Raw genomic sequence first — 24,461 nt, 5'->3', positions numbered from 1 at the left:
TCTTTAAGAAGTTGTTACTATTAGTTAATAATATGTTTGTTTCACTAGGGTCAAATTACACGTTATATGGGTGCCGTTTAGATGTGACATACATGGCGCACAGCGACATCTATCGGACATCGGGAGAAAACATCCGGTTTCTAAATGAACGTATCATTTTACTGCGGTCGTTGCAAGAAATGTAAACGTAAATGACGAAAAATCGAAAAAAGTAAAAAGTTATTTTTACTTTAAAATAAGAATATAATAATTCCCAATCCATTTTCCCTCGAAAATTTTGTATTTTGACAGTGACAAGTTTGTGTCCAATTAGAAGACAGTGGTAAAAATTCCAGAGGTACTTCACTTCACTTCACTTCCTGTACTTCAGATGCTTCACTTTTATTAGCTATTGAAATGTATATTGTCATAAAAAAAAAAAAAAAAAAACACAATGACAAATTTAGAGGATTGACAAGTAAAATTATGAATAAGGGTCAAAAATCCATAATCACCCATTGTGGTTTGGATGTAACATCACACCCCGAATGGTTTAAACTGGCTTTTAAAAATCTGTCCATGTATCACTGGGTTAAAATGCCATTTAGTAAACCTTAAAGACATTTTTGAATACGGTAATGAGCGAGAATGAATGGTAAACTCTGTGTGAACTGTAATCATGTGTCGAGATTTTCTTTTGATCCTCTGTATTGCATTAACCAAATAATCCTATGCTGTTTCAGATAACAAAATAAAATGATAATATTGCACACTACATTTCCCAGGGGCATATACATGCTGTGAGTTAACAATGAGGACTGGAGAGAGACTGGAGAGAATCAAGGGGGGAAGAGGAAGGCACTTTCTATGAGTATATAAATTGTAGGTAAAAAGGGTGATTGACAGGGGCCATTGTTGAAAATATTTATTCATAACAGATATTGAAAGTAAACATCAAAGCTAGAAATTGTCAAAGTCATTTGCACCTGTACATTTTTCAAAAATGAAAATCTGTCATCATTTACTCATTCTCATGTTGTTCAAAACTTGATTTTCTTTCTTCCATGAATGGAACATAAAAGGAGATGTTAACATAACATGGCAGGATGTCAATCTCATTCACCATTTACTTACATTGCATTTTTTTCCATACAATGTAAGTAAATGGTGACTGAGGCTAACATTCTTACATCTCATGTTGTGTTCCGAACAAAGGTCATACAAGCTTAAAATAACATGAGGGTGATTAAATGATGACATAATTATTATAATTTTTGGGTGAACTATCCCTTTAACACAGATTTTACCTATGCAATCGTTGTTCCCCATCGGCTCCAGTGTGCATGTTACAAAATGTACAGTGCCAAACAGTCTCCCCTGGATAAACGTATCTCTCAAAGCCTTGCCTAATGAATAGTGTCAGACAAAGATACTATACAGAAATGCACATTTTGGAAGCAGGTTATTTGTGTTACTTTAAAGTCTTTTTCTTGATTTTGTAAATAGAATATTTACATAGGTTGAGAATCAATTATGTCCAAGTACTTTGCTTCAATGATTTTCGGCAGCAAGTAGTTCCTGCGAAGAAGAAAACATGTCATAACAAATTATTGCTATTTTGCCTATTTTTCTTCTTTGTTGAAATATATGCAAACTGCCCTGTGCCTTAAAAAATTTATTTAGACACTTGATAAAGAATGAAATTATCAACACATCACACACAGGTACAGTATACAACTGATTGGCTTCTTCGTTTTTAATGCATCCAATTTCCCACATTTGCCAAAATATTGTAACTATAATAAGGATTCCTCAACCCTAACATAATGGCTTCTGCATACCTTATTGGAATGAGCATGATCATGAGTAAAGGGAAGATCATCTTGTATGGCAGAGGGTACATAACAAACGTACAGAGAACGATCAACTGAACAATCTGCAGGTCTGTGAAGTAGTGCACATTCCTCTGTGGCACTCTGCGGATGTAGTGGGTGGGTGGATATGATATCTTGGGAATAGAGAGTTGAGATTGGTTATATGAATTATCACTGACAGATTCATTGTGTATTGTTTAAAAGAGTGCTTCATATTAAACCTGTAATACTACATCATGGAAACATTTACATTTGGTTTGCTAGTCTAAAGCCTTGTTTAGATAGATAGCAAAATCTGACTACATTTAGTTTTTCGTAGTTTAAACAGCAATAAAACACATTAAATCAAATTGTTGCAAACCTGTTCTGAATCAAATTCATGGGTGGTTTGAAATTTTATTAAAATATAGATTTTTGGAAATGAGTTTTAGTCCGAACAGTCAGATCAGATTTTGTAAATTTCCTTCATACTGTAATGCTTGTATTTATGTTGTCTAATGTACTATTTCTTGATCAACATGAGCAGAAGCAACGGTTTCGATTTACTCTTTCTTTACTTTAAAATTTCAGTTCTGTCATCATTTCCTCACCCTCATATTGTTCCAAATCTGCATGACTCTATTGCGCAAAACATGCAAGGAGATGTGGCAGAATGACAGACTCTGTCACCATTAATTTCATTGTGCGGAAAAAAAGCAATAAAAGTCAATGGTGTCTGAGATTAACAAACAGCTTAACATCTAATTTTGTGTTCAACAGAATGGTTAAGATCAACATGAGAGTAAATTATGACAGAATTAGCATTTTCGGGTAAACTATCCCTCTAAGTAACTACTACATTGACTACACTGTCTGAACAAACTGATCTGATTCATCACTTGCAAAATGACAGTGTGGACAATCAGTCCTAAAGACCAGATTTAAAAAAAACAATCAGATTTTTGTGCTGTGTGAACAATGTCAAAGCCTCTCACTTTTTCTTTGAGTAGAAGGGCCAGACGGACATCTGGTTTCCATCAATAGATGTAAGAGCGATGTACAGGAAGAGGCCAACGGGTACAGGTTTTGGTATCCACTGCAAAGCCACTGGCTGTAAGAAGACTGACAAGTCAATAAGGATGTTCGCAGCCAGCGATGTGAGTCGTGTCTCCTTCACACTAACTATCCTGCAGGTACACATAAGACCGTGCTTAACAAATTTCATTAATCACACTTAAAGCAAAAGTTTGCACAAAAATTTTAATTCACCCCCATGTCTATTTAAACCCGTATGACTTTCTTTCTTCCTTACACAAAGAGAATTACTTAAAGCAGAATGTCCAAGTACTTAATTTCCATAGAATGTGTATGGTAACCACGACTGTCAAGTGAGATTATCAATGAATATGAATAACAATTAACATTTCAAGTCTTACATAAAGCTTCAGAAGGCTTTGGAAGACATGAAATATACTGCATGAAACGAAACAACTACTTTTATCATGGTGCTTTGTGTCCTTTTTTGAGCTTGAGAGCTCCTGGTCCCCATCCACTTTTACTGTACATAAGAAAGCATGTCAGACATTCTCTCTACTGGCAATCCACAAAAGAAAGAAAGGCATTCAGATTTGGAATGACATGAGGGTGACTATCCCATTAATGTGTTCCTCAATAACTTTAATAAACTTTTAATATGTAGTATATGTGCTATTAATATTTGAAGGAATATTCTGGATTCAACACAAGTTAAGCTTTTCAGCTCAAATAATACACACGTTTTAACAGACGAATAAATGTAAGTGCTTTTATCAAATTATAAGCTTGACATTTCTGGCCCCATTCACTTCCATTGTAATTAACTCACTCTAACATCAATTTTGAATTTATTTTTTAAGAAAAAGAGAGATGAGTCAAAACAAATGTTTGTGATAATCAACATCATGCCACAAATGCGGTCGATTGAGCCTAACTTGTATTGAAACCAGAATATTCCAACTTCTATGAGTATCATGTCCTCTGAAATTGTATGTAGGTGGTTGCTCTCACGTTTCATAGAGGTGGCCTCTCTCCACTCACTGCTCCACCCGCGCCAGCTGACGCACATGCAGCATGGAGTGTGGGAAAGCGGCGTGCATCCATGGTAACCATAGCACGGACATGAGGATGTTGATGAATCCAGAGAGCATAAGGTCCCAGTGATACGCTGTTCCCCTCTGTAGTCTGAAATACACACACACACACACACACACACACTCACCACACACACACAAAGATTACATGCCGACTCTCACCTCCTCCCATGCCTGTCTACACTGACTGAACTGACAGCGTGTGTGATGGCCCACTGATCTTCAAAAAAAAAACAATGCAAAATCAAACAAGTGGAAATGTTAGCAAGTTGAGAAGGTATAAAACAAACTTCCAGTCATCAAATGGAATTGAGTTATCTCTGCAGACAAATGTATGGCATCTTACCATAATATGACGCAACTGCTTAAATCTTAATCATTTTTCTTAAGGTTGTTGGGATGCTCTGGATGTATACCTGTTCTCTGGGGCATTGGTGAGGAATACCACAATGTTCTTGTCAATGAAGATGAGCAAGGCGAAGAGATAGCCAAGACCACATGCACTTACTGTAATATGTTCATCCCTGTGAGCTGGTTAAATGGTGCCACAATGAATACGGTTCCATTCTGGTAGTTGAATACTGGAACTGTGGATCAGCATATTGAAAGAATAATAAGTTCACCCATAGTTCACCCAAAAATTATCTGTCATTTACTTACTCTCTGCCATAGCTCTCAAATCTCATTTGTCCTTATGCACATTCAAACCTGGTGCTTTAAGGCACATCATGTCAGATTTGATATATTAACAGTGTTTGGTTATGAAACACATGAGAACCAATGACGTTAAACCCGGCGTGATGGGTCTTGAAGCAGCAAGTTGAAAGTGTGTAAATGTCAGTGCTGGGGAGTAATAATCAGCAGCAATGCTACTAACTTCATGTTAATTAACAAGTTAAAATAAATTATTCACTGATTCACTTGAGCCTCGCATAGTGTTAAAAGGGACTTTGCCTTCTTTTTTTAAGTGAAATAGTTAATTGCTGCTGTTTATAACTATATTTCTATTCAGTTATTTAAAATAGATTGTTTTCTATTTCTATTAGTGGATATTAAGTACAAATTTATGTTCAGTTTAAGGTTGTCACCCTATTTCTTGAACCGTTTCGAAAATTAACCATACTATATATAGTATATATAGTTGCTATTGTATGGTTATGTTTAGTAAGGTGTGATGTAAGGGGGTTAAGGGAAAGGAGGAGGCAAGAACCGGCTTGGCAATATAAATAATAGTTTAATAATAAACTGAACCAAAAACACACAAACATAAACACACAGAGCAGCTGCCTGTAATTCTCTCTCTCTCTCTCTCGAACTGTCCTCACCGGCCGCCTTTATCCCTCACACGCCCCCATTAGGCTGATTGGGGACCGGGCGTGCGTTGTTCCAGCCTCCTCCGCTCTACATATGGTTACTAACCATTCTATAGTATGGTTTTACTAAAGTAATAATGGTGGAAACCATGGTTTTACTGTAATAATATTGTATTAACCATAACTGCTGTAACTATGATTAATTTTGTGGGTAATATGGTTTTACAGATACTATGGTTAAACTAAGGTTACCACAGTAAAACCATGGATTATTTGCTTAATTGATTGTCAAGCTAATGTAAATGTATTTGTAACGTTTGAAGGAAGTCAGGAGAGCAGGATCTAGATGCAGCTTAAATTGAATAGAAAATAAATCAAAGTTTTACTAAATTCAGCATTATAACATGATGAAATTAAACATTACTCAGAGTGTGTTTCAGATAATGATGCCAATAAGGGGAAAAAACTACACAATTAGGGGAAAGTGTGTTCAAAACAATCAAATGTGAATGCGTTTAGGGTTTGATATGAGAGAAGATGACCACAGGCAATGCACAGTCTGACACCACATCCCTCACATTAGCATGCAGGAATGGGCTGTCAAAAAATTTAACCAACAAAATAGAAAATGTCAAACATTCAGATTTACAGTGGACAATATCTATTTGAACCTTTTTAGATTGATTCTGTGTACATTTTTTTTAAAGTTTTCCTCATTCTCCATTATTTTGTATAGAATGACTATAATTAACTTTTTTTATTATTATTATTATTATTATTGTAAAGACAAAGCATTCTGTATTATTTGCAACTAATTTAGAACAGTCATGAACTAAAGCAGGTTAGAAGAATTTATAAAGCAATAGCAACTAATAAAGTTTACAATTAAACAATATACAATTACCTTCTCTTAATGAGGAAGAGGACATATCCCAGCCATACTGTCCAAAGCATTAGCAGTAGGTAGAGAATAGGGCGCTCCCTGGTGCACAAAATGATTGTTGCAGGCAGTGGCATGCCTGCATTCTCTGTTCTGTTTACTGTCTGAAGTATTACGCCCAGATGATGCAGAACCTCTGTGCTTCCAATGACTAGTATAAGGCCATGATAATACTTATGAAATACTGTGAGGAAAGAGATATATAGAGTTGAGGAATGTAGAAGTAGAGAACTGAGTAAATGATAAATTCTTACAAATGCATTCTTTATTATAATTGAGATGTTGAAGGGATGATGCGGCCAATTGATGCGGCCAATTTCAGTTCAAATATTTCCGAACAGGAACACTCCTCTCTTCTCTCTTCTCTTCTGATCTTGAGGCTCTTGGCTCTTCGCACTGCCTCTCTGCTGCCTGCACATGCTTCGTCTGGTCGCTCCGCTGACGGCCAGGTCCAAGCCATGTGAGGTCCAAGGAAGCTCAGGACTCGACGTCCCGAGAAAGCTTAATTTTCACTGTACTGATCATTTATTTCACATTCTGTCACTCTTTTCACCAATCTGTCTCATGTATATATATGTTAGATTAGATTTATGTTTAGAATAGTAATAAAGTTTGTCAGTTTTCAAGGATGACTTGACTGTGGTATATTTTAATAAATAATCTCATCCCTGTTTCTGAAAGATTTGACTTCAAAGCTGTACCTAAATACGTGTGATATTATTTTCAATAAGCCAACAGAATAATATCACTCCAATAAGTGAATTAATCATAATTCACTTATTCAAGCTAATTCCTCACAGTAGAAATTGTGAGCGGATACAACGAGACGTTTCAATGGTGGAGAATCTATTAAGACAAATAATCTAGTTGTTTGTTATCTAATTTATAATGGGTGTCGAACATGACTAATTCCATTATACATTTCATTACCTAATATGGTACAATAAGGACAGTTTAATTTAGTCCATAGCTCACATATTTCAAGACCCTAAATTCCCTTCTAAATTTAGCATGCCAAATATCCTTACATATAATGGTGTGAGAATGAGGGCACGTTAAGTTCCCTCCTAAATGTTGCATACCAAATATCCTACAACGCCATAAAATTATATTTACATTTACAATTACATTTATGCATTTGGCAGATGCTTTTATCCAAAGCGACTTACAGAGCCCTTATTACAGGGACAATCCCCCCGGAGCAACCTGGAGTTAAGTGCCTTGCTCAAGGACACAATGGTGGTGGCTGTGGGGCTCAAACCAGCGTCCTTCTGATTACCAGTTATGTCCTTAGTCCATCACACCACCAGCACTCCATTATGTCAACATTTACTCATCCTCATGTTGTTCCAAACAAAAAGTACCTTTTTCTTCCAATAGGACACTAAAGGACATCACTTTGTATAAAAGCAACTGCTGAAAAAAAACAAATTTAAAAGATGTTTGTATGTTCTTGCTTTTCTTTTTCACATTGTGAAAGTGAAAGGGACTGGACCTATACATTTTCAAAAATGGGGGAGACTATATGTAAACACTATGTTCCATGCCTTTTGAAAACACAAGACAACAATAAAGTCATATGATCCATTTTTGTAATTTTTGGAGCTTGACAGCTTGACATTCACTTTCATGGCATGGAAAAGAGAACCTTAAACATTCTGCAAAACACCTCATTTTGTGTTCCATTGAAGAAGAAAAAATATGGGCTTGGAACACCTTGAGGGTGAGTGAATGATTTCATCAATTTTAATTTCTGGGTGAACTACTCTTTTAATATTTAAACCGTGTCACACATGGAAAATGTTCATCAACATTGTTTTATTCTCTCCATATCTCTCTTCTCATTTCTACCCCGTTAAATCTTCATTAATAATTTATTACCTAGATAAAACAAGATGGCTTGAGTTTGAATATCTGTTCCAGCAAAGCCTCTGGTTCTTTTACATATCAGAGCTCTGAACTTACTATTTATGGTGCCTTTCATTGCATCACCCACAAAGGCGATGGAGATGAACAAAGCGATCACTTCTTCTGTGGAGCTGAGAGGACATACAGATTGGAACACATTAATCAACTGATCTTCACTTTTATCAAAGCAAAAGTGCACAAACCAAGACAAAACAACAAACTCAAGGCATGCCTCCAGCAGAGATTATTATCCAAAATACAACAGTGCACATATTTATGATGGATGTTGATGGTACAGACAGTGTCTAAAGAACAAATGTCTGAGATATTTCAGGATGTGGCGTCTGCCTGAAAATGTTTCAAAAAGAATTGCATGCCATAGACAGATATTTATTATTATGGTTCTATAGAATACTTTATTGCTATCAATTTATTTATTTGTATAATAACCGGCAAACTGTGCTAGTTTCATAGTGCCACTCCATGCTCTCTTTCTTCTCGCATTGTATGTGTGTGTTTGCGTACAAATATATACACGCATACCATTTCACTGACCATTTAAAGAGCTTCATAAACAGGCTGACATTGAAGATTCCCCCAGTATGAGGAACAAGCTGTTCCAGAGGCCAATGCAGGAATAAAATGCAGGAAAATCAAGGTCATAGTCATCACAGATGCCTCTGATCCCTGTAGTATACAAACTAAATAAAAACTGTACAAGAACTGAAAACAGCTCTGAAAGAGTCAGTGAACTGAACTTTCTTCATATAAGTATGGTACAGTACCACTAATAAATATGGCAAGAGGTGCGGTGGTGAGAGGAATAACCAGAGGAGACCCAGCTAATAAAGAGTAGATCACTCCTCCAATGCTCTGACCAATGATGGTTTTCTGTACATCTGCAGAGATACAAATAAACCATCTTAATTATATTAAATGGGCCTCAGAATGCCCATCTATCACATTATCACATGAATGCCCTGCTAGAAAAAACATGTTAAACCAAACACCTTAAAGAGGTCAAGCTGTTTTTTGATTGTTTGTCTTTTTTTTCTTTTCTTTTTTTCTTTTTTTTTTTTTTTTTACATGGCAGCTGGTTTGTTATTGGTGCAAGGTGGTTTACCAGCTCTAATTTGCATGACAAAGATGGTCTACCAGATGGTAGTCCAGCCGATCCAGACTGACCACACAGTGAATTTAGCAACAGGAGGACAAAAGTTCTGCTGCTGAAATCTGTCTCTGTGACTACTGAAATTCGAACCACTGCCCCCAGTGGACGAAGCTAGAAGTGTCGTTGAGGTGAAATATACACAGGGTGAGTTGTATTTTTAGTTGTTAATGATGTATTAAACGTCAACAGGAATGCATACTTTATATACAATATACAGTCAGTGGAGTATAATTTGAATTTTAGAGCAGGACAAAAATAACCTATGAATCAGGCTCACCATGGTTTAGGGACCAGAAATAGTGTCACAGAGTTTGATCTGTAGCTCCATGGGAAAAGGAGAACTTGAATTTATGTCAATGTCTGATGGGGAATGGCACTTACATTTTGGCAGATTGTGGTCAATTGCAGAAGCAGCATATACATTTTTCCTGTGTAATCATGTTGGTAAATCAACCATCTAGGCCAGCTTCCAACAGAAACTGGTTTTAGCTGGGTTTCCCAACAGGGAAATGTAGCCTAAAGCCTGATATACTTTGGTCTTTATGCAAACGCTTATTGCTCAGCCTTTAAAAGTATACTTAATTTGACTGTGGACAGGAGGTTGGCGCATGCACGCTACGACTACTAAGAGATGCTGGACTATTTCTCTTCAGCAGTTTAGAACTATAAAGATGTCTTTATATTCCTTAAAGGGATATTTCACCCAAAAATGAAAATTCTCATAATTTTCTATCATGCCATCGCAGATGTGTCTCTTCTGCAGAAACAAACAAATGTTTTTAGGAGAATATTTTAGCTCTATAGGTCCATTGAATGCAAATGAATGGTGATCAGTATTGTGAAGCTCCGAAAGCACATAAAGGCAGCATAAGAAATACACATGACTAATGTGGTTAAATCCATGTCTTCAAAAGCGATCATATAGATGTGAGTAAGAAATACTGTACATCAATATTTAAGTCCTTTTTTTTTTACTACAAATCTTCATTTTCACTTTAACTTTCACTTCCCCCCAATTCCCATATAATCGGGATAATCCCATATCACTTCTGAAGACATGGATTTAACCTCTGGAGTCGCATGGATTACTTTAATGCTGCCTTTATGTCCTTTTTGGAGCTTCAAAGTTCTCGCTACCATTCACTTGCATTGTATGGACCAACAGAGCTGAGATATTCTTCAAAATAAATCTTTGTATTTACCTGTATGCAGACGCCTAGCATTCATGTCTGAACAAAGTATCCTTTGGGATGAAAACTTACACATATTCTATATAATACACATTTCAGTAGTTGTATGCACTTAGTTTGAACTGTAGGCTGTTCACAGTTGCCAATGTAACAACTTGATGCAACATTGATGAAGTGCGTCACAGGTATACGTATATAAAGGGCACCAGACATGGCTTAACAAATCAAAATTTAGAGTTGGAACTATCTGTTTAATAAAAGGACTTCACTGACACAGGAAACAACTATATGCACATAAATACCACAGGCCTATCTCTCTTCGTGTGCTCTCATCATTCAGAGAGCCAAACGAAATCACTGGCAGCAGGATAGTGATGTAGAGGAAGATGGCTGTAGTTGTATACTTCAATAAAGATCTGTTAGTCCCTGCACACTGCAACAAACACTTCATTCTGAGCAATGGAGAGAATTCCATTATTTTTAGTAATAGCCAAGTCAAGAAGGGCCTTAGAGTGAACAGACACACACCATCTGTGAAGTCGGACAGGTACAATGGAAGCCTCCGGCAAGGTCTTCATAAATTCCACGGCCAACGCTGAGGAAATCTTTCACCTGAGCACAAAAGGAGATATGATGTTTAAAAAAAAAACATGTTCAATATTGTTTTGTTTTGTGTTCTTTATAATGAATAAAACCACAGCACTCATGAAATGCTAACACTTGTAGAGTCGCTAATGCACTATGAAATAACTCATCATTACTACAAAAAATCTGGGTGTCTGGGATCATCAGTAATCTTAGTTGTATCTCACAAAACTGTCTCTTAAAGTGGATCTCCTGGGTGATTTTTCTTGGGGGGATTTGCTGGAGGTGTTAGAATGTAATGTAACGGTGGTCTCTGGGTGATGAGTGTGCTTCATAACCCACAGGGAAAAATTTACATGAATTTAATAGGCAAACTAAGCAGAAAATTTCTTTTCGATTCCGTTAAAATGCCCAGAGTCTCTCTCTGCTTCAAACCTTGAGTGGTTTGTTACTGTGTGGGTCAGTCTCTTCCTCCACCGATGGCTTCTGGATGGTGGTGGAGAGTTGCTGCCTTTGAATCATCAGCTCTTGGTAAAATCCTCCTGGGTCTTAGTTTCCAGGAGTTTCTGTCAAAATGAGATATCTGAGAACAAAGTGGCAAATTTGCGGCCAAGCTCTATGGCAGTCTTTGTACTTTTCTGAAGGGGTAATACACAAGAAAATAAAAACACAGGACACTGGTCAGTATAGTGATTACTGTAAAACTTAAATCGCATATCATGTCAGATTGCTACATGCTAGAATCAACACTAAAGATTGTGACGTACATAAGCCTCTATTTCAAGTAAAGTGTAAGAATTAACTTTGTTTGAAACAATTGCACATCTTGAGCTTTTGACTGTGGTGAACAGGGTGTTAATTGGTGGGTGAAAGGAAGTGCTTAATATTCGTGGTGGGGCTAGGATTAGGATAACATAGCGGACATCCAAAATGTTAACACCCCAATTCTGTGACCGCTCCAGACGCGCAATACAAACACAGCGTCGCTGAAGGCTCTTCACATTACAGCTGAATACAGAAGGGCACACAGTCAAATTATTTTATGGTATTTACACGTATTGTGTCTCTTCATCAGCCATGCAGCACTGTATAATTTATTGCAGGAAGATGATATCTCAGCAGAAAAGACAAATGATTCATAATAGATACATTGGCTTGGCTGATTAATCAGCCAATATTTGATTATTAAGAGGTTTTCGGCCAATAAACTTGCCTGCTTGACAAATGTAAATGGTGACTAAGGCTAACGTTTTGCCTTACATTTCCTTTTGAACTATCCCTTTTAAGTTTAAACATGTACCTAAAACATTGTAAATGCATAATACATATTTTAATTAAAACAAAATGTTTAATTACATTTAATATAAACACTGTGTAAAGTAATATATTTGAGTGGTTCTTATTTGATTATAATTAAACTGTGTTAAATAGATACTTATAGATATGCCAGTATGTCAATAGCATATCCGGTGAATGGAATCAATATTTAGGGTGAATACAGTTACTGAAAACAAGGCCACTGTTTGACGTTAAAGGGATAGTTTACCCAAAAAAGAGGATTCTTTCATCATTTACTTCTGCAGAACCCAAACTAAGATATTTTCAAGGAAATACAGTATGATGTGTTTTTGTCATTACAATATAAGTCAATGGGGTCCAAAATTCCCAGGCTCCAATAAGAACATAAAGGCAGCATAAAAGTCATCCATACTCAAGACTCGAGTGGTTCCAACATGTCTTATGGAGTGATACGATCACTAGTTTAAGTGAAAAAGATCAAGGTTCTTATTCACAATAGATTTTGACAAAATATCTTCTTTTGTGTTTAGTTAATTTTGGGTGAACTATCCCTTTAAGCTGGCTGTAAACAAGTGGCCCTTATTACCTGAATTCACTCTAAATCAGGGGTGGACTGGCTTTAGGGCCGTGAAGAAACGGGCCTGAACGGCCGAACAACACCTCCAAGGGCAACTAAACTCAACAACTTTTGGGCCTGTTTGTATTTCAAATCCAGGCCGATTTCTCTTCCCAGTCCATCCCTGCTCTAAACATCTGCATTATATTTATATTATATATTAAATATATATATATATATATATATATATATATATATATATATATATATATATATATATATTTATTTATTTATTTTTTTTTTTTTTACATACAGCACACAAAGCCAGCATTGCTGGTAATGCACTCCCGTGGCTGTTGCTGTCACACCTTGAATGGTCTCAGTCAGCAAGTGAACTTAAACAGAAACAGAGAAAAAGTGATAGAAAAAGACTATACATTTTTTTTCCCTGTTTTTAAAGACAATGGGGTCTTCCATTGAGTACATCCTCATAGGGTCTCTGTATTCAGCTGTAATGTGAAGAGCCTTCAATGCTTCAAATTGAAACTACACTGTAAAAAGTAGTGACCTCCAATTGTTACCTTAAGGAGCTACAGTAATTCTACTTTTTCTAAAATTAGTTTTGTAGGTGTAACCTAATGTATTCAGGTTGATTCTGTGATGTTAAATAATATTTATGACTCAAATAAACTATTTTATTTAGATGTTACCACATGAAGAACGTGAAGTTTAACTGACTGTAACATATTAATTCAATTACAGGTGCAAATTGTAAAACAGCTTTAGTAAGAAAAGATTACTCTTCTTGATGTATTTAGGAGGCCAAGTCCCAAGGCATCTGTGTCTATTAATAGGCAGAGAGGAGAGGTAAAGAGAACAACAATGATAAATTGTTAAAACCTTTGTGCTGTTACATGGATGTGTGTTTTTGAAGGACAGAACACTGAGCTAGGACTCCCAGATGATGTGTTTTCTTTCATTATCCAATAGCCCTGAGCACCCTGTATTATGTCTCCCTGGTTAAAAATAGTCAAAGAGCCTCTGACTTTGCAGCACAGACACATCAAAAGTGTGCTGTGGTCCCTAAACCCTGACACCACAGTCACAGTCATCCAACTTGGCACAGTCTGTTTCCCCAGTGCAGTAAACCCAACCAAAATATAAAAACAATATTGATTGTTTCTAAGGCTGAATGCGAACACACAGAATTTTTGAAAGGCATTCATAGTGTGGAGGAGGAAGAGAAACTGCTGTTGGTTGTGTTGTGTAGTTGATGCACTGCTAGAATTCTCAGGCCTTTTTCAGACTGCCACTAAAAATCAGATTTTTTTGTATATCCAGATTGTATCCAGATTAGTTTTTTGGGGCCTTTTCCACTCCACGGTACAGCTCGACTGGACTCTGCTCGCTTTCTGGGGGTTTTCCATTGTGGATAGTACCTGGTACCTGTTACTTTTTTTAGTTCCACCTCGGTCGAGGTTCCAAGCGAGCCGAGCCGATACTAAATGTGATGTCAAAACCCTGCAGATCACCGACTGGTCAGAGAGAGTCATCACTACCGTTGTCACTGGATTTGTGACACGGGATATCAACCCATCCATCCATCCATCTTCAACCGCTTATCCGAAGTCGGGTCGCGGGGGCAGCTGCTCCAGCAGGGGGCCCCAAACTTCCCTATCCCGAGCCACATTAACCAACTCTGACTGGGGGACCCCGAGGCGTTCCCAGGCCAGTGTGGAGATGTAATCTCTCCACCTAGTCCTGGGTCTTCCCGAGGCCTCCTTCCAGCTGGGCGTGCCTGAAACACCTCCCTAGGGAGGCGGCCAGGGGCATCCTTACCAGATGCCCAAACCACCTCAACTGACTCCTTTCAGTGCAAAGGAGCAGCGGCTCTACTCGAGCTCCTCACGGATGACTGAGCTCCTCACCCTATCTCTAAGGGAGAAGCCCGCCACCCTTCTGAGGAAGCCCATTTAGGCCGCTTGTACTTTCGCGACCTAGTTCTTTCGGTCATGACCCAACCTTCATGACCATAGGTGAGGGTAGGAACAAAAATTGACCGGTAGATCAAGAGCTTTGCCTTCGGCTCAGCTCTCTTTTACGTGACAACGGTGCGATAGAGCGAGTGCAATACCGCCCCGCTGCCCGATTCTCCGGCCAACCTCCCACTCCATTGTCCCCTCATTCGTGAACAAGACCCGAGGTACTTGAACTCCTTCACTTGGGGCAAAACCTCATTCCCTACCTGGAGTACGCACTCCATCGGTTTCCTGCTGAGAACCATGGCCTCAGATTTAGAGGTGCTAATCCTCATCCCAGCTGCTTCACACTTCGACTGCCAAGCGATCCAGTGAGAGCTGAAGGTCACGGACCGATGATGACATGAAGACAACATCATCTGCAAAAAGCAGCGATGAGATCCCCAGCCCACCGAACCGCACACCTTCCCCACCCCGACTACGCCTCGATATCCTGTCCATGAATATCACAAACAGGATTGGTGACAAAGCGCAGCCTTGGCGGAGACCAACCCCACATGGAATGAACTTGACTTCGTGCGAGGACCCGGACACAGCTCTCGCTTTGGGCGTACAGGGATTGGATACGCCCTAAGAAGGGTTCCCCCACCCCGTACTCCGCAGCACCTCCCACAGTATCTCCGGGGGCCGGTCATCGCCTTCTCCAGATCCACAAAACACATGTAGGCCGGATGGGCATACTCCCAGGCCCCTCCAGGATCCTTGCAGAGTAAAGATCTGGTCCGTCGTTCCACGGCCAGGGCGAAAACCGCATTGTTCCTCTTCAATCCGAGGTTCGACAATCGGCCGAACCCTCCTCTCCAGCACCTTGGAGTAAACTTTACCAGGGAGGCTGAGAAGTGTGATACCCCTGTAGTTGGCACACACTCTCTGATCCCCCTTTTTGAAGAGGGAACCACCACCCCGTTCTGCCACTCCTTAGGCACTGTCCCAGATTTCCACGCTAATGTTGAAGAGGCGTGTCATCCATGACACCCCTCCACATCCAAAGCTTTCAGCATTTCTGGTCGGATCTCATCAATCCCGGGGCTTTGCCACTGCTGGAGTTGTTTGACTACCTCAGTGACCTCCCCAGGGAAATAGAATCTGATCCCCATCATCCTCCGGCTCTGCCTCTACCATAGAGGGCGTGTTGGGATTTAGGAGTTCTTCAAAGTGTTCCTTCCACCGCCCAATAACCTCCTCAGTTGAGGTCAACAGCGTCCCATCTTTGCTGTATACAGCTTGAATGGTTCCCGTTTCCCCTCCTAAGGTGGCGGACGGTTTTCCAGAAGCACTTTGGTGCGGACCGAAAGTCCTTCTCCATGGCTTCTCCGAACTTTTCCACACCCACTGCTTTGCCTCCCTCACGGCCGAGGCCGCAGCCCTTCGGGCCTGTCGGTACCTTGCAACTGCCTCCGGAGACCTCCGGGACAACAAATCCCGGAAGGCCTCTTTCTTCAGTCGGACGGCTTCCTGACCACCAGTGTCCACCACGGTGTTCGAGGGTTACCACCCCTTGCGGCACCTAAAACCTTGAGGATGCAGCTTTCCACCGCGGCTCGGCAATGGAAGCTTTGAACATTGCCCACTCCGGTTCAATGTCCCCAACCTCCGCAGGGATGCCTGAAAAGCTCCGCCGGAGGTGTGAGTTGAAGATCTCGCGGACAGGGACCTCCTCCAAATGTTCCCAGTTCACCCGCACTACTCGCTTGGGCTTCCCAGGTCTGTCCAGAGTCTTTCCCCACCCCCTGACCCAACTCACCACCAGATGGTGAACGGTTGACAGCTCTGCCCCTCTCTTTACCCGAGTGTCCAAAACATATGGCCTCAGATCCGAGGACACGATTACAAAATCGATCATCGACCTTCGGCCTAGGGTGCTCTGGTACCACGTACACTTATGAGCATCCTTATGTTCGAACATGGTGTTTGTTATAGATAATCCATGACTAGCACAGAAGTCTAATAACAAACATCCACTTGAGTTCAGATCAGGGAGGCCGTTCCTCCCAATCACGCCTTTCCAGGTGTCCCTGTCATTTCCCACGTGTGCGTTGAAGTCACCCAGCATCACTATGGAGTCCCCTACTGGGGCCCTATTCAGGACTTCATTCAGGGTCTCCAAGAAGGCCGAATACTCTGAACTGCTGTTCGGTGCATATGCACAGACAACGGTCAGCGTTTTCCCCCCCACAACCCGTAGGCGTAGGGAGGCGACCCTCTCGTCCACCGGGGTAAACACCAACGTAGTGGCGCTCAGCCGGGGACTCGTGAGTATCCCCACACCCGCCCGTCGCCTCACACCCTGGGAAACTCCAGAGAAGAATAGAGTCCATCCCCTATCCAGGAGTACGGATCCAGAGCCAAAACAGTGCGTCGATGTAAGCCCCACCAGATCCAACTGGTAACGCTCCACCTCCCTCACTAGTTCCGGCTCCTTCCCCCCCAGTGAGGTGACATTCCACGTCCCCAGAGCAAGCCTTTGCTGCCTGGGTCTGGTCCGTCGTGGCCCACGGCCTTCACTGCCGCCCATATGACAGCGCACCCGACTCCTGCAGTTCCTCCAATGGGTGGTGGGCCCAAGGGATGTAGAGGGGGGTTCCACGTCACTTCTTCGGGCTGTGCCCGGCCGGGCTCCGTGACAAGCCCGGCCACCAGGCGCTCGCCGACGAGCCCTCCATCTGGGCCTGGCTCCAGACGGGGGCCCCGGGCTTCCTCCGGGCAGGGTAACTCCTCCTCTTGCCGTTTTATCCATGAGTCATTTGTGAACCATTCTTAGTCTGGCCCTTCACCTGAGACAACTTTGCCTTGGGAGACCCTACCAGGAGCACATGGCTCCAGACAACACAACCCTCAGGATCATAAGGGCACACAAACCTCTCCACCACGATAAGGTGCTGGTTCCCGGAGAGGACATCAACCCGCTAGTTTTAAAGTTAGCAACAGCGATAGCAGTATCATTTGTTCACGCAATTTTCGAATTGTAAAAAGAAATGGCTGTGCCAAAACCACACCATGGTAAATAATCAAGGTGCAGACGTTCCTCTCGTTAGCGATGAACAAAACGGCACAAAACAAAATGTCTTTCAGGAAGTGTCTCAGCGGTTTGCCACACACGGCTACCACCAGACCTACCAACAGTGTAGGGAAAAGTAAAAAAAATTATAAAAGTGACTACAGAACCATCAAGGACCACAACAGCTGGAGTGGTTCAAAGAGAACAAAGTGGAAGTGGTTCGACCAAATGGACGCTCTCTATGGCAATGGGAGTGCGAGTGCCCTGGACTCTGCCACAGCGTTATTGGAGTCCACAATGGAGGATGGTACATTTTGTTACTTTAACTCTGTACTACTGCAAAGCTTGCTTCTAAAACATCCAGGCCAATTTAACTGTTACACATGTGTAAAATCACCGTGCAACAACTGCTTTATGCAGCACAATGAGCTAGTAGCTAACAGCTAGTGTTCGTGTTATTGTTTATGGTCAGTAATGTTTGTGTTGCATTTAAGATGATGTCATGGCAGTATAGGTGCCGCAACTATTACAATCAGCCTATAATCCCACCCTTGTTGAGGCGGCACTAAACTGCAGTGGAAATGCAAGCTCAGAAAAGTAAGTGAGCTGAGTCGAGTCGAGTCGAGTCGAACCATAACGTGCAGTGGAAAAGTGCCATTTTGATAGTCTGGACAGCAAAAAAACACATGAAATATGATTTTTCCAAATCTGATACAAACCACATCGGGAGGTGGTTTCAAATGAGATTGAAATCTGATCTTTTTAAATGCATCTCAGTTCGGACACTCTGGCTGCTCAATTCGGATTTCAAATGGTCTTTTGCGTCACTCTTAACATGACACGCAGCGATGACATCGAGAATCGGTGACTGCAGCAGGGAACATCACAATATTTACCAGTCTCCTCCGTCACCGAGTTTTACTTGTGCAACAGAGGAGTTCTGTACCGTGACATAACAGGGCGCTTATTTGGAGAGCGAGATGATGCACCTCTTTTTACCGTATCTATTTTGAGACCATTATATATTTTTTTTAATTATGCTTATGTAGTCATGATGTTTTTTCATATAGTATGTAATGGTTTTCACCAGCCCAACATGTCCCTTTTGTGTGTCTTTCAGTTAACAAAAACTTGCTAGTGGAATTCCATTTTGAAATGTATTTAGAATAGCTTAATTAGATGCATGTAGGAACAGACTTTCAGTGAATAACAACTTGAATTTCAGTCTGTTACTCACACATGTATCGTAAGGCTAAAGAAGACTTGGAATGTAGATGTAAACAGTACGTTTGTGGTGCTTTTTTGGAGCTTGGCAGTTTCAATCCTCATCCACCTCCATCTGCTTATTATGTGTTCCATGGAAGAAAATGATTGATTATATGACATTTTAGGAATATGCCTTTTGTGTTTTCCAGTCAAATGATGGAGATTCTGTGGGGGGAAAAAGAGGTCTTAATTGACCATTTAAACAAAACATTCTTCTACAAATGAGTCGTATTGAGGTATGAGTGAAATTGATGTCTGTGGTCAGAAAAGGAGGAACGACAACTTCATGTTTGGAGAAAAATGCTCTATAATATTCAGAGAAAACATTTCACTAACAAGATCCATATGATTGTGTTGCGCCCTTATAAATTATAATTATAAAGTGAAACAGTGCCACTTTTTCAGCAATCTTGTTTCCGGAAGTATTTTTTCCATCTGGATTTTATAAAATCCTTCATAAGCCATGAACCAAACCAACCTCATCTGAGGTGAATCACAACATTGCAAACTTTAATTAGAAGCAAAAAAGTATTTGAAAATCAGACAAAATGACAAAGGTACAAGACTGTGTACGTAACGTCTTTAATGAGGGAATGAGCAACAATACCATAAAAGCATTGCAAATGACATACTCAAACGTAAACCTATGGGGAAATATACAATTATTTATTACATTTGTTGATTATAAGTATGTGAACAATATTTTCTATTCTATTGCAAAATATTCAGATATACTGCAAGTGGTAGTTTGAGAGTATAATAAATAAAAAACAATTTTTTAAATGAAGATGAAATAACATGGACTGATGCCTTCAACAGAAGCGTATGCCATCAATTAACAACCTCGGAGCTCACGGTAGGCCTGTCTTCAAAGGTTTATACGTATTTGTTCAAAATGTTCTCCCCATATGGAGAAAATTTATGGGATTTTTACATCTGGAACCAGACTGTTGCGTTTCAGAGCAGTACAGTGATGCAATCAAATGGTAATCCAAGGATACTTTGTCATATACAATGGTACTGAATGATTATCATTATGATGTGTCATGGTGATAGGGGTAAATCCTGGGGGGGGGGTCGGGGGGGGGTCAGGACCCATCTGAGGGTTGTCCCCCCCAAAATATCATTAAAATATGTGTATTGTAAATAATATAGTGATATATTCTTAAAATTATTGTTTAAGAAATAAAATAATACAAATGCAAATGGTGCAACAACAAAATAAACCTTGGTGTCCCCTTCAAAAATTGCTCTTGAGAATTGTTATGTTTATTGTCCCCCCCAACATTTTGATTACATTTTCGCCCCTGGTCATGGTTCATGTCCAAAAAAAAAATGGTAAGTATTTTTTTGTTAGTGTTTTCCCTGCAACTACTCTTTGAAGAATTGACCAGTAATAAACCAAAGGAAAAGTTGTAAATGAGCCTTATAATGGCACTCCAGAGGGTCAATGGAGTGAAGAGCAGATATAACCCTATGAATCTTGAGTCCCCATTATGAATTCAGGATCCTGACTTTTCCCATAGCCTTAGCAGCACATACTTATTCCATGCCATCAAAGCGACTAGGATTTAATGGAAATTTCTCATCTTTGAAATTCATCTAATTTACACCAGCCCTGATAGCATCATGCATTGAAGGCTTAAGACCATGTATTTTCTTCAGGGTGGATGAAATAAAAAGGTAATTTTCCTCACACACAAAAAAGAGAACAAAATCTTATTACGAGCTGTAGGATATTCTTAGAACATGGTGTTGCTATCTCCAATGTCCCCAGCCCCACAATCACCATCCCCCCATCTATAATTTAGCAGACAACTTGCTTTGCTATAACTGTCCTCACACCAGAGGCACCTCCTTAACACTGTAGCATCAGCCTTAGGACAGATCACTGCCTTTGAAGCCCTGCTGGCCTGGACAAATTGATTCGGTAATATCTTTATGACAAAATACCATTTGTTGCTACTGGAATGTTGGCTAAATAATAAATAAATAATCAGGTCAACTACAGAATTGTGGGAATCCGGGCCTTTTCTTTTGAGATGGATACTATGAACGTGACAGAGAATATTTTGAGAAAATCCCTCCCTGGTGGATGGATCTGCGGTACATACTGGCAGTGTGACACCTGAGATTAGAAGAAAGATTTTGAAGTCAATCTCACCTCAGAGCCTCATCAGCCCATGACAAGCAGAGTCCTGTAATGGTTGGTTGTACACACTGAATGTGACAAGAGCATCTATGAGTGAACTTACAGATTCCATTAAGAAATGTTCTGGGTTCAATACAAGTTAAGCTCTATTAACAGCATATGTGTCATGCATGCAGAATAGAAAGTGCCTTTGTTTATGAAATGATTAAGTCTATGCGGGCAAGGCTTTCCAGAGGGTGTAAGGCAGAAATGTGAATTTGGAATTTTTGTTAAAGCACTTACACTGTAACCCTAACTTTATAGCTACAATGGCACACATTGTTGAATGCAAGACTTCATATACTGTAAGTCTTAGAGTATATTCATTCTTACGTTCAACAATGTGTGCCATTGTAGCTATAAAGTTTTAGCAGTCACATTACTGTTCTGGGCAAATTAACTTATGCTAGTAATGTAATTCCAAACAATAACCACACTTTGGATTTTTGGATAGTTATGTCACATCACTTTCTGATATCCTTGCATGTATTGTGCAAGAGTTACCAGGTTAAGCAGCTTTACATGGTCATGACAGAAGTTAATATATAAATCAACATGATTACATGTGAAGTCACATGCACTGTACTTTATTAGTTATATCTTCTATTCATTGCATCAAAAGCAGTTAGTGATGGCTTTTTTTGTTTTTACATTATATCAGCGGTCAAAGTAACAATATCCATATAGATCATTTTTATCTGTCATATAAGACATACCAACAAATTATGCTAGGAATCTATCTCTGAGAGTCAAACCAATTTGTTCCCATAGCCCTCACATAAAGCAGGATTTGCTGACAATGCTACAACCACAATCTCACAATGAACAGCTTGTTGTGATCTTTACTCCTCTGGTCTGCCTCACTAGACTTCCTGTTAGTAGACTCTTTGACTTCCTGTTGCTGACTGTGCTGTCCTGTGGTGTTGACAGGAATAATGGTTCTATGAAATGGATTGTGTCTTTTGCAATGGTCACAGTATATTGGCACTCATCCCTGATTAGTTGGTTTAGCACTCTGCAACCTATTGTTGGCACAATATATATTTATATACAAAACAATTTTTCAAGTATTTGAGCATAAATCTTAAGAACAAAAGGTTTTTTAAGATAATGAGAAACAAATGCTGTCAAGTGTTCAATCATGTAAATGGTAGTATATCCACAACTATAAGTTTTACAATGCGCATACTGACAAAAACCATTTTAAAGTGTCCCATGCCATGCCCTATAAATCAACAGGTACAGTTCTGCTTGCACTCAAGGAAACAACGTGATTTGTATTTTTGTCCCAGGCTCTTAAGAGGATCTTTCTTGCATTATGGTTTGATTGTAAAACAATATATAAAAGACATAAATCAATGATGGAGGTGATTATATGCTAAATGTTTTCGATCACCAGTGAGATACAGGAGAACATATCGGATGAGAACACATATTCATAGCATCCAAACAAATCTTTAAAGCTCCAAAGTTGACAGAATCCCTAGACACATCTTAACTTACCGAATGGCACAAAATGATGCACTTCTTTTCTGTTCATTGTTATCCTGTTCCTCTGATGTATTTTCTGCACAGATCAACCCATCATGGTTTCAAAATGAAAGTCTGCTGTCTGTTCCACAACCTTCTTAACCACCACACTTCAGCATGCACTTGAGCCTGAGTCTCTACAAACTTTACTCCACATGAAATAGAGGCGGAATGCTCTGCCTCTGAGTCCCGGTGCCTATAAATGACATCAAACCAGACCAAACTGATACCAAGCACAACTGACCCAATGAGATTTTATTTCTCATTTGTGCTATTACCACAGAAATGCATTATTACATTGTTACATGGAAGATTACTGTTTGTACTATACAATTGTAGGTCAAGAAATGGGTTTAAACAACTGTAAAAACAACTGTTTGGTTTGTGTTTTACAATAAGTGTATTTCAGTCTTATGAAATGCACCTTGGTCCACAAGGTACATTTCACACATCACATCTGCTGCTTATCGTAAAACACAATAAATCAGACAGGTCCAGACAAAAGAGGAAATTTACAAATTGGGCCCACTGCCTGGAGGATATTCAAAACCTTTGACTAATAACAAAACTGCATTATACCAATTACATTCCACTGAGAAGAGATACATTTCTGAGCTGATAGTAATATGAATAATGCTGAATAAGTGGAGGCAAAGTGGAATGATAATTAACATTTGCAGTTGAGTTCATGCAACCAGTCCATTGACAAATTAAAGCGGCATCAATTCAGTATCAATTTGGCAAATTTACGCAAAAGCACCTCTTGGATAACGTCAACTTTAAAACACTCACAGTGAGGTGTGTGCGAGAGAGAGAAATGCAGATTTACAAAGTTTTTAAAGGTTTTGAGCAGGGGGGTTTTTTCTTACCTCTAACATGTAATCTTTCGCTCTTTTTCACTGCAGTATATGCCTAAAACGCTAACAGTGCTTCGTTTTGAACAAATCTTTTAAGTGAATAAATCATTCAATCATTGTTTCGGTTGTGAACGTGAAATGTGAATGACAGTTTTTCAACTTTGTTTTTTAACGAATCTGTTAAATCATTGATTCATGACTCACTCATTATACAAACAACTGTCACCGACTGGCATAAAGCTGCAATCTGCTGAATGATTAATGAATGCATCAGTGAAAGATCTCTTTGGTGAGTGGATTAAAAAATGGTCAGTGGGATGAATCAAAATCCTGGTAATCTGAGGGCACATCTCACAGTTTAAAAACCCCTGGTTTAAAATACTATGGTACTATACATATGGTCCACTGTTCACCCATAAATGAGTGTAGCTCATTATTGCTATACAGACCCACAGTACAATTCAGCAACATTGTCTGACAAAAAAGATAACATCAAACCAGCAAAGGGTTGTTTTGACTGGCCAATGTCATCAACATTTTGACTTAATTAAGGGCTTAATTTCACAAATGAAAGTTTCCTATTCATATGTACATTGCTGCAGTGCATAGTGTGAAACTGTATACCTTTTCTTCACCAAATAATAAATATACAGTATA

General features: G+C 39.5%; 1 pseudogene; it reads right to left on the bottom strand.

Moving 5' to 3' along the window:
* Nucleotides 1-815: 815 nt before the first annotated feature.
* Nucleotides 816-21,769, bottom strand: LOC127663276 (solute carrier family 4 member 11-like; annotated as a pseudogene).
* Between the last annotated feature and the right edge of the window lie 2,692 nt (nt 21,770-24,461).

This window comes from Xyrauchen texanus, chromosome 23, assembly GCF_025860055.1.
Source record: "Xyrauchen texanus isolate HMW12.3.18 chromosome 23, RBS_HiC_50CHRs, whole genome shotgun sequence".
Lineage (NCBI taxonomy): Eukaryota > Metazoa > Chordata > Actinopteri > Cypriniformes > Catostomidae > Xyrauchen > Xyrauchen texanus.
The sequence above is the reverse complement of the archived record's forward strand: the minus strand, read 5'-3'. Positions and strand labels throughout refer to the sequence as shown.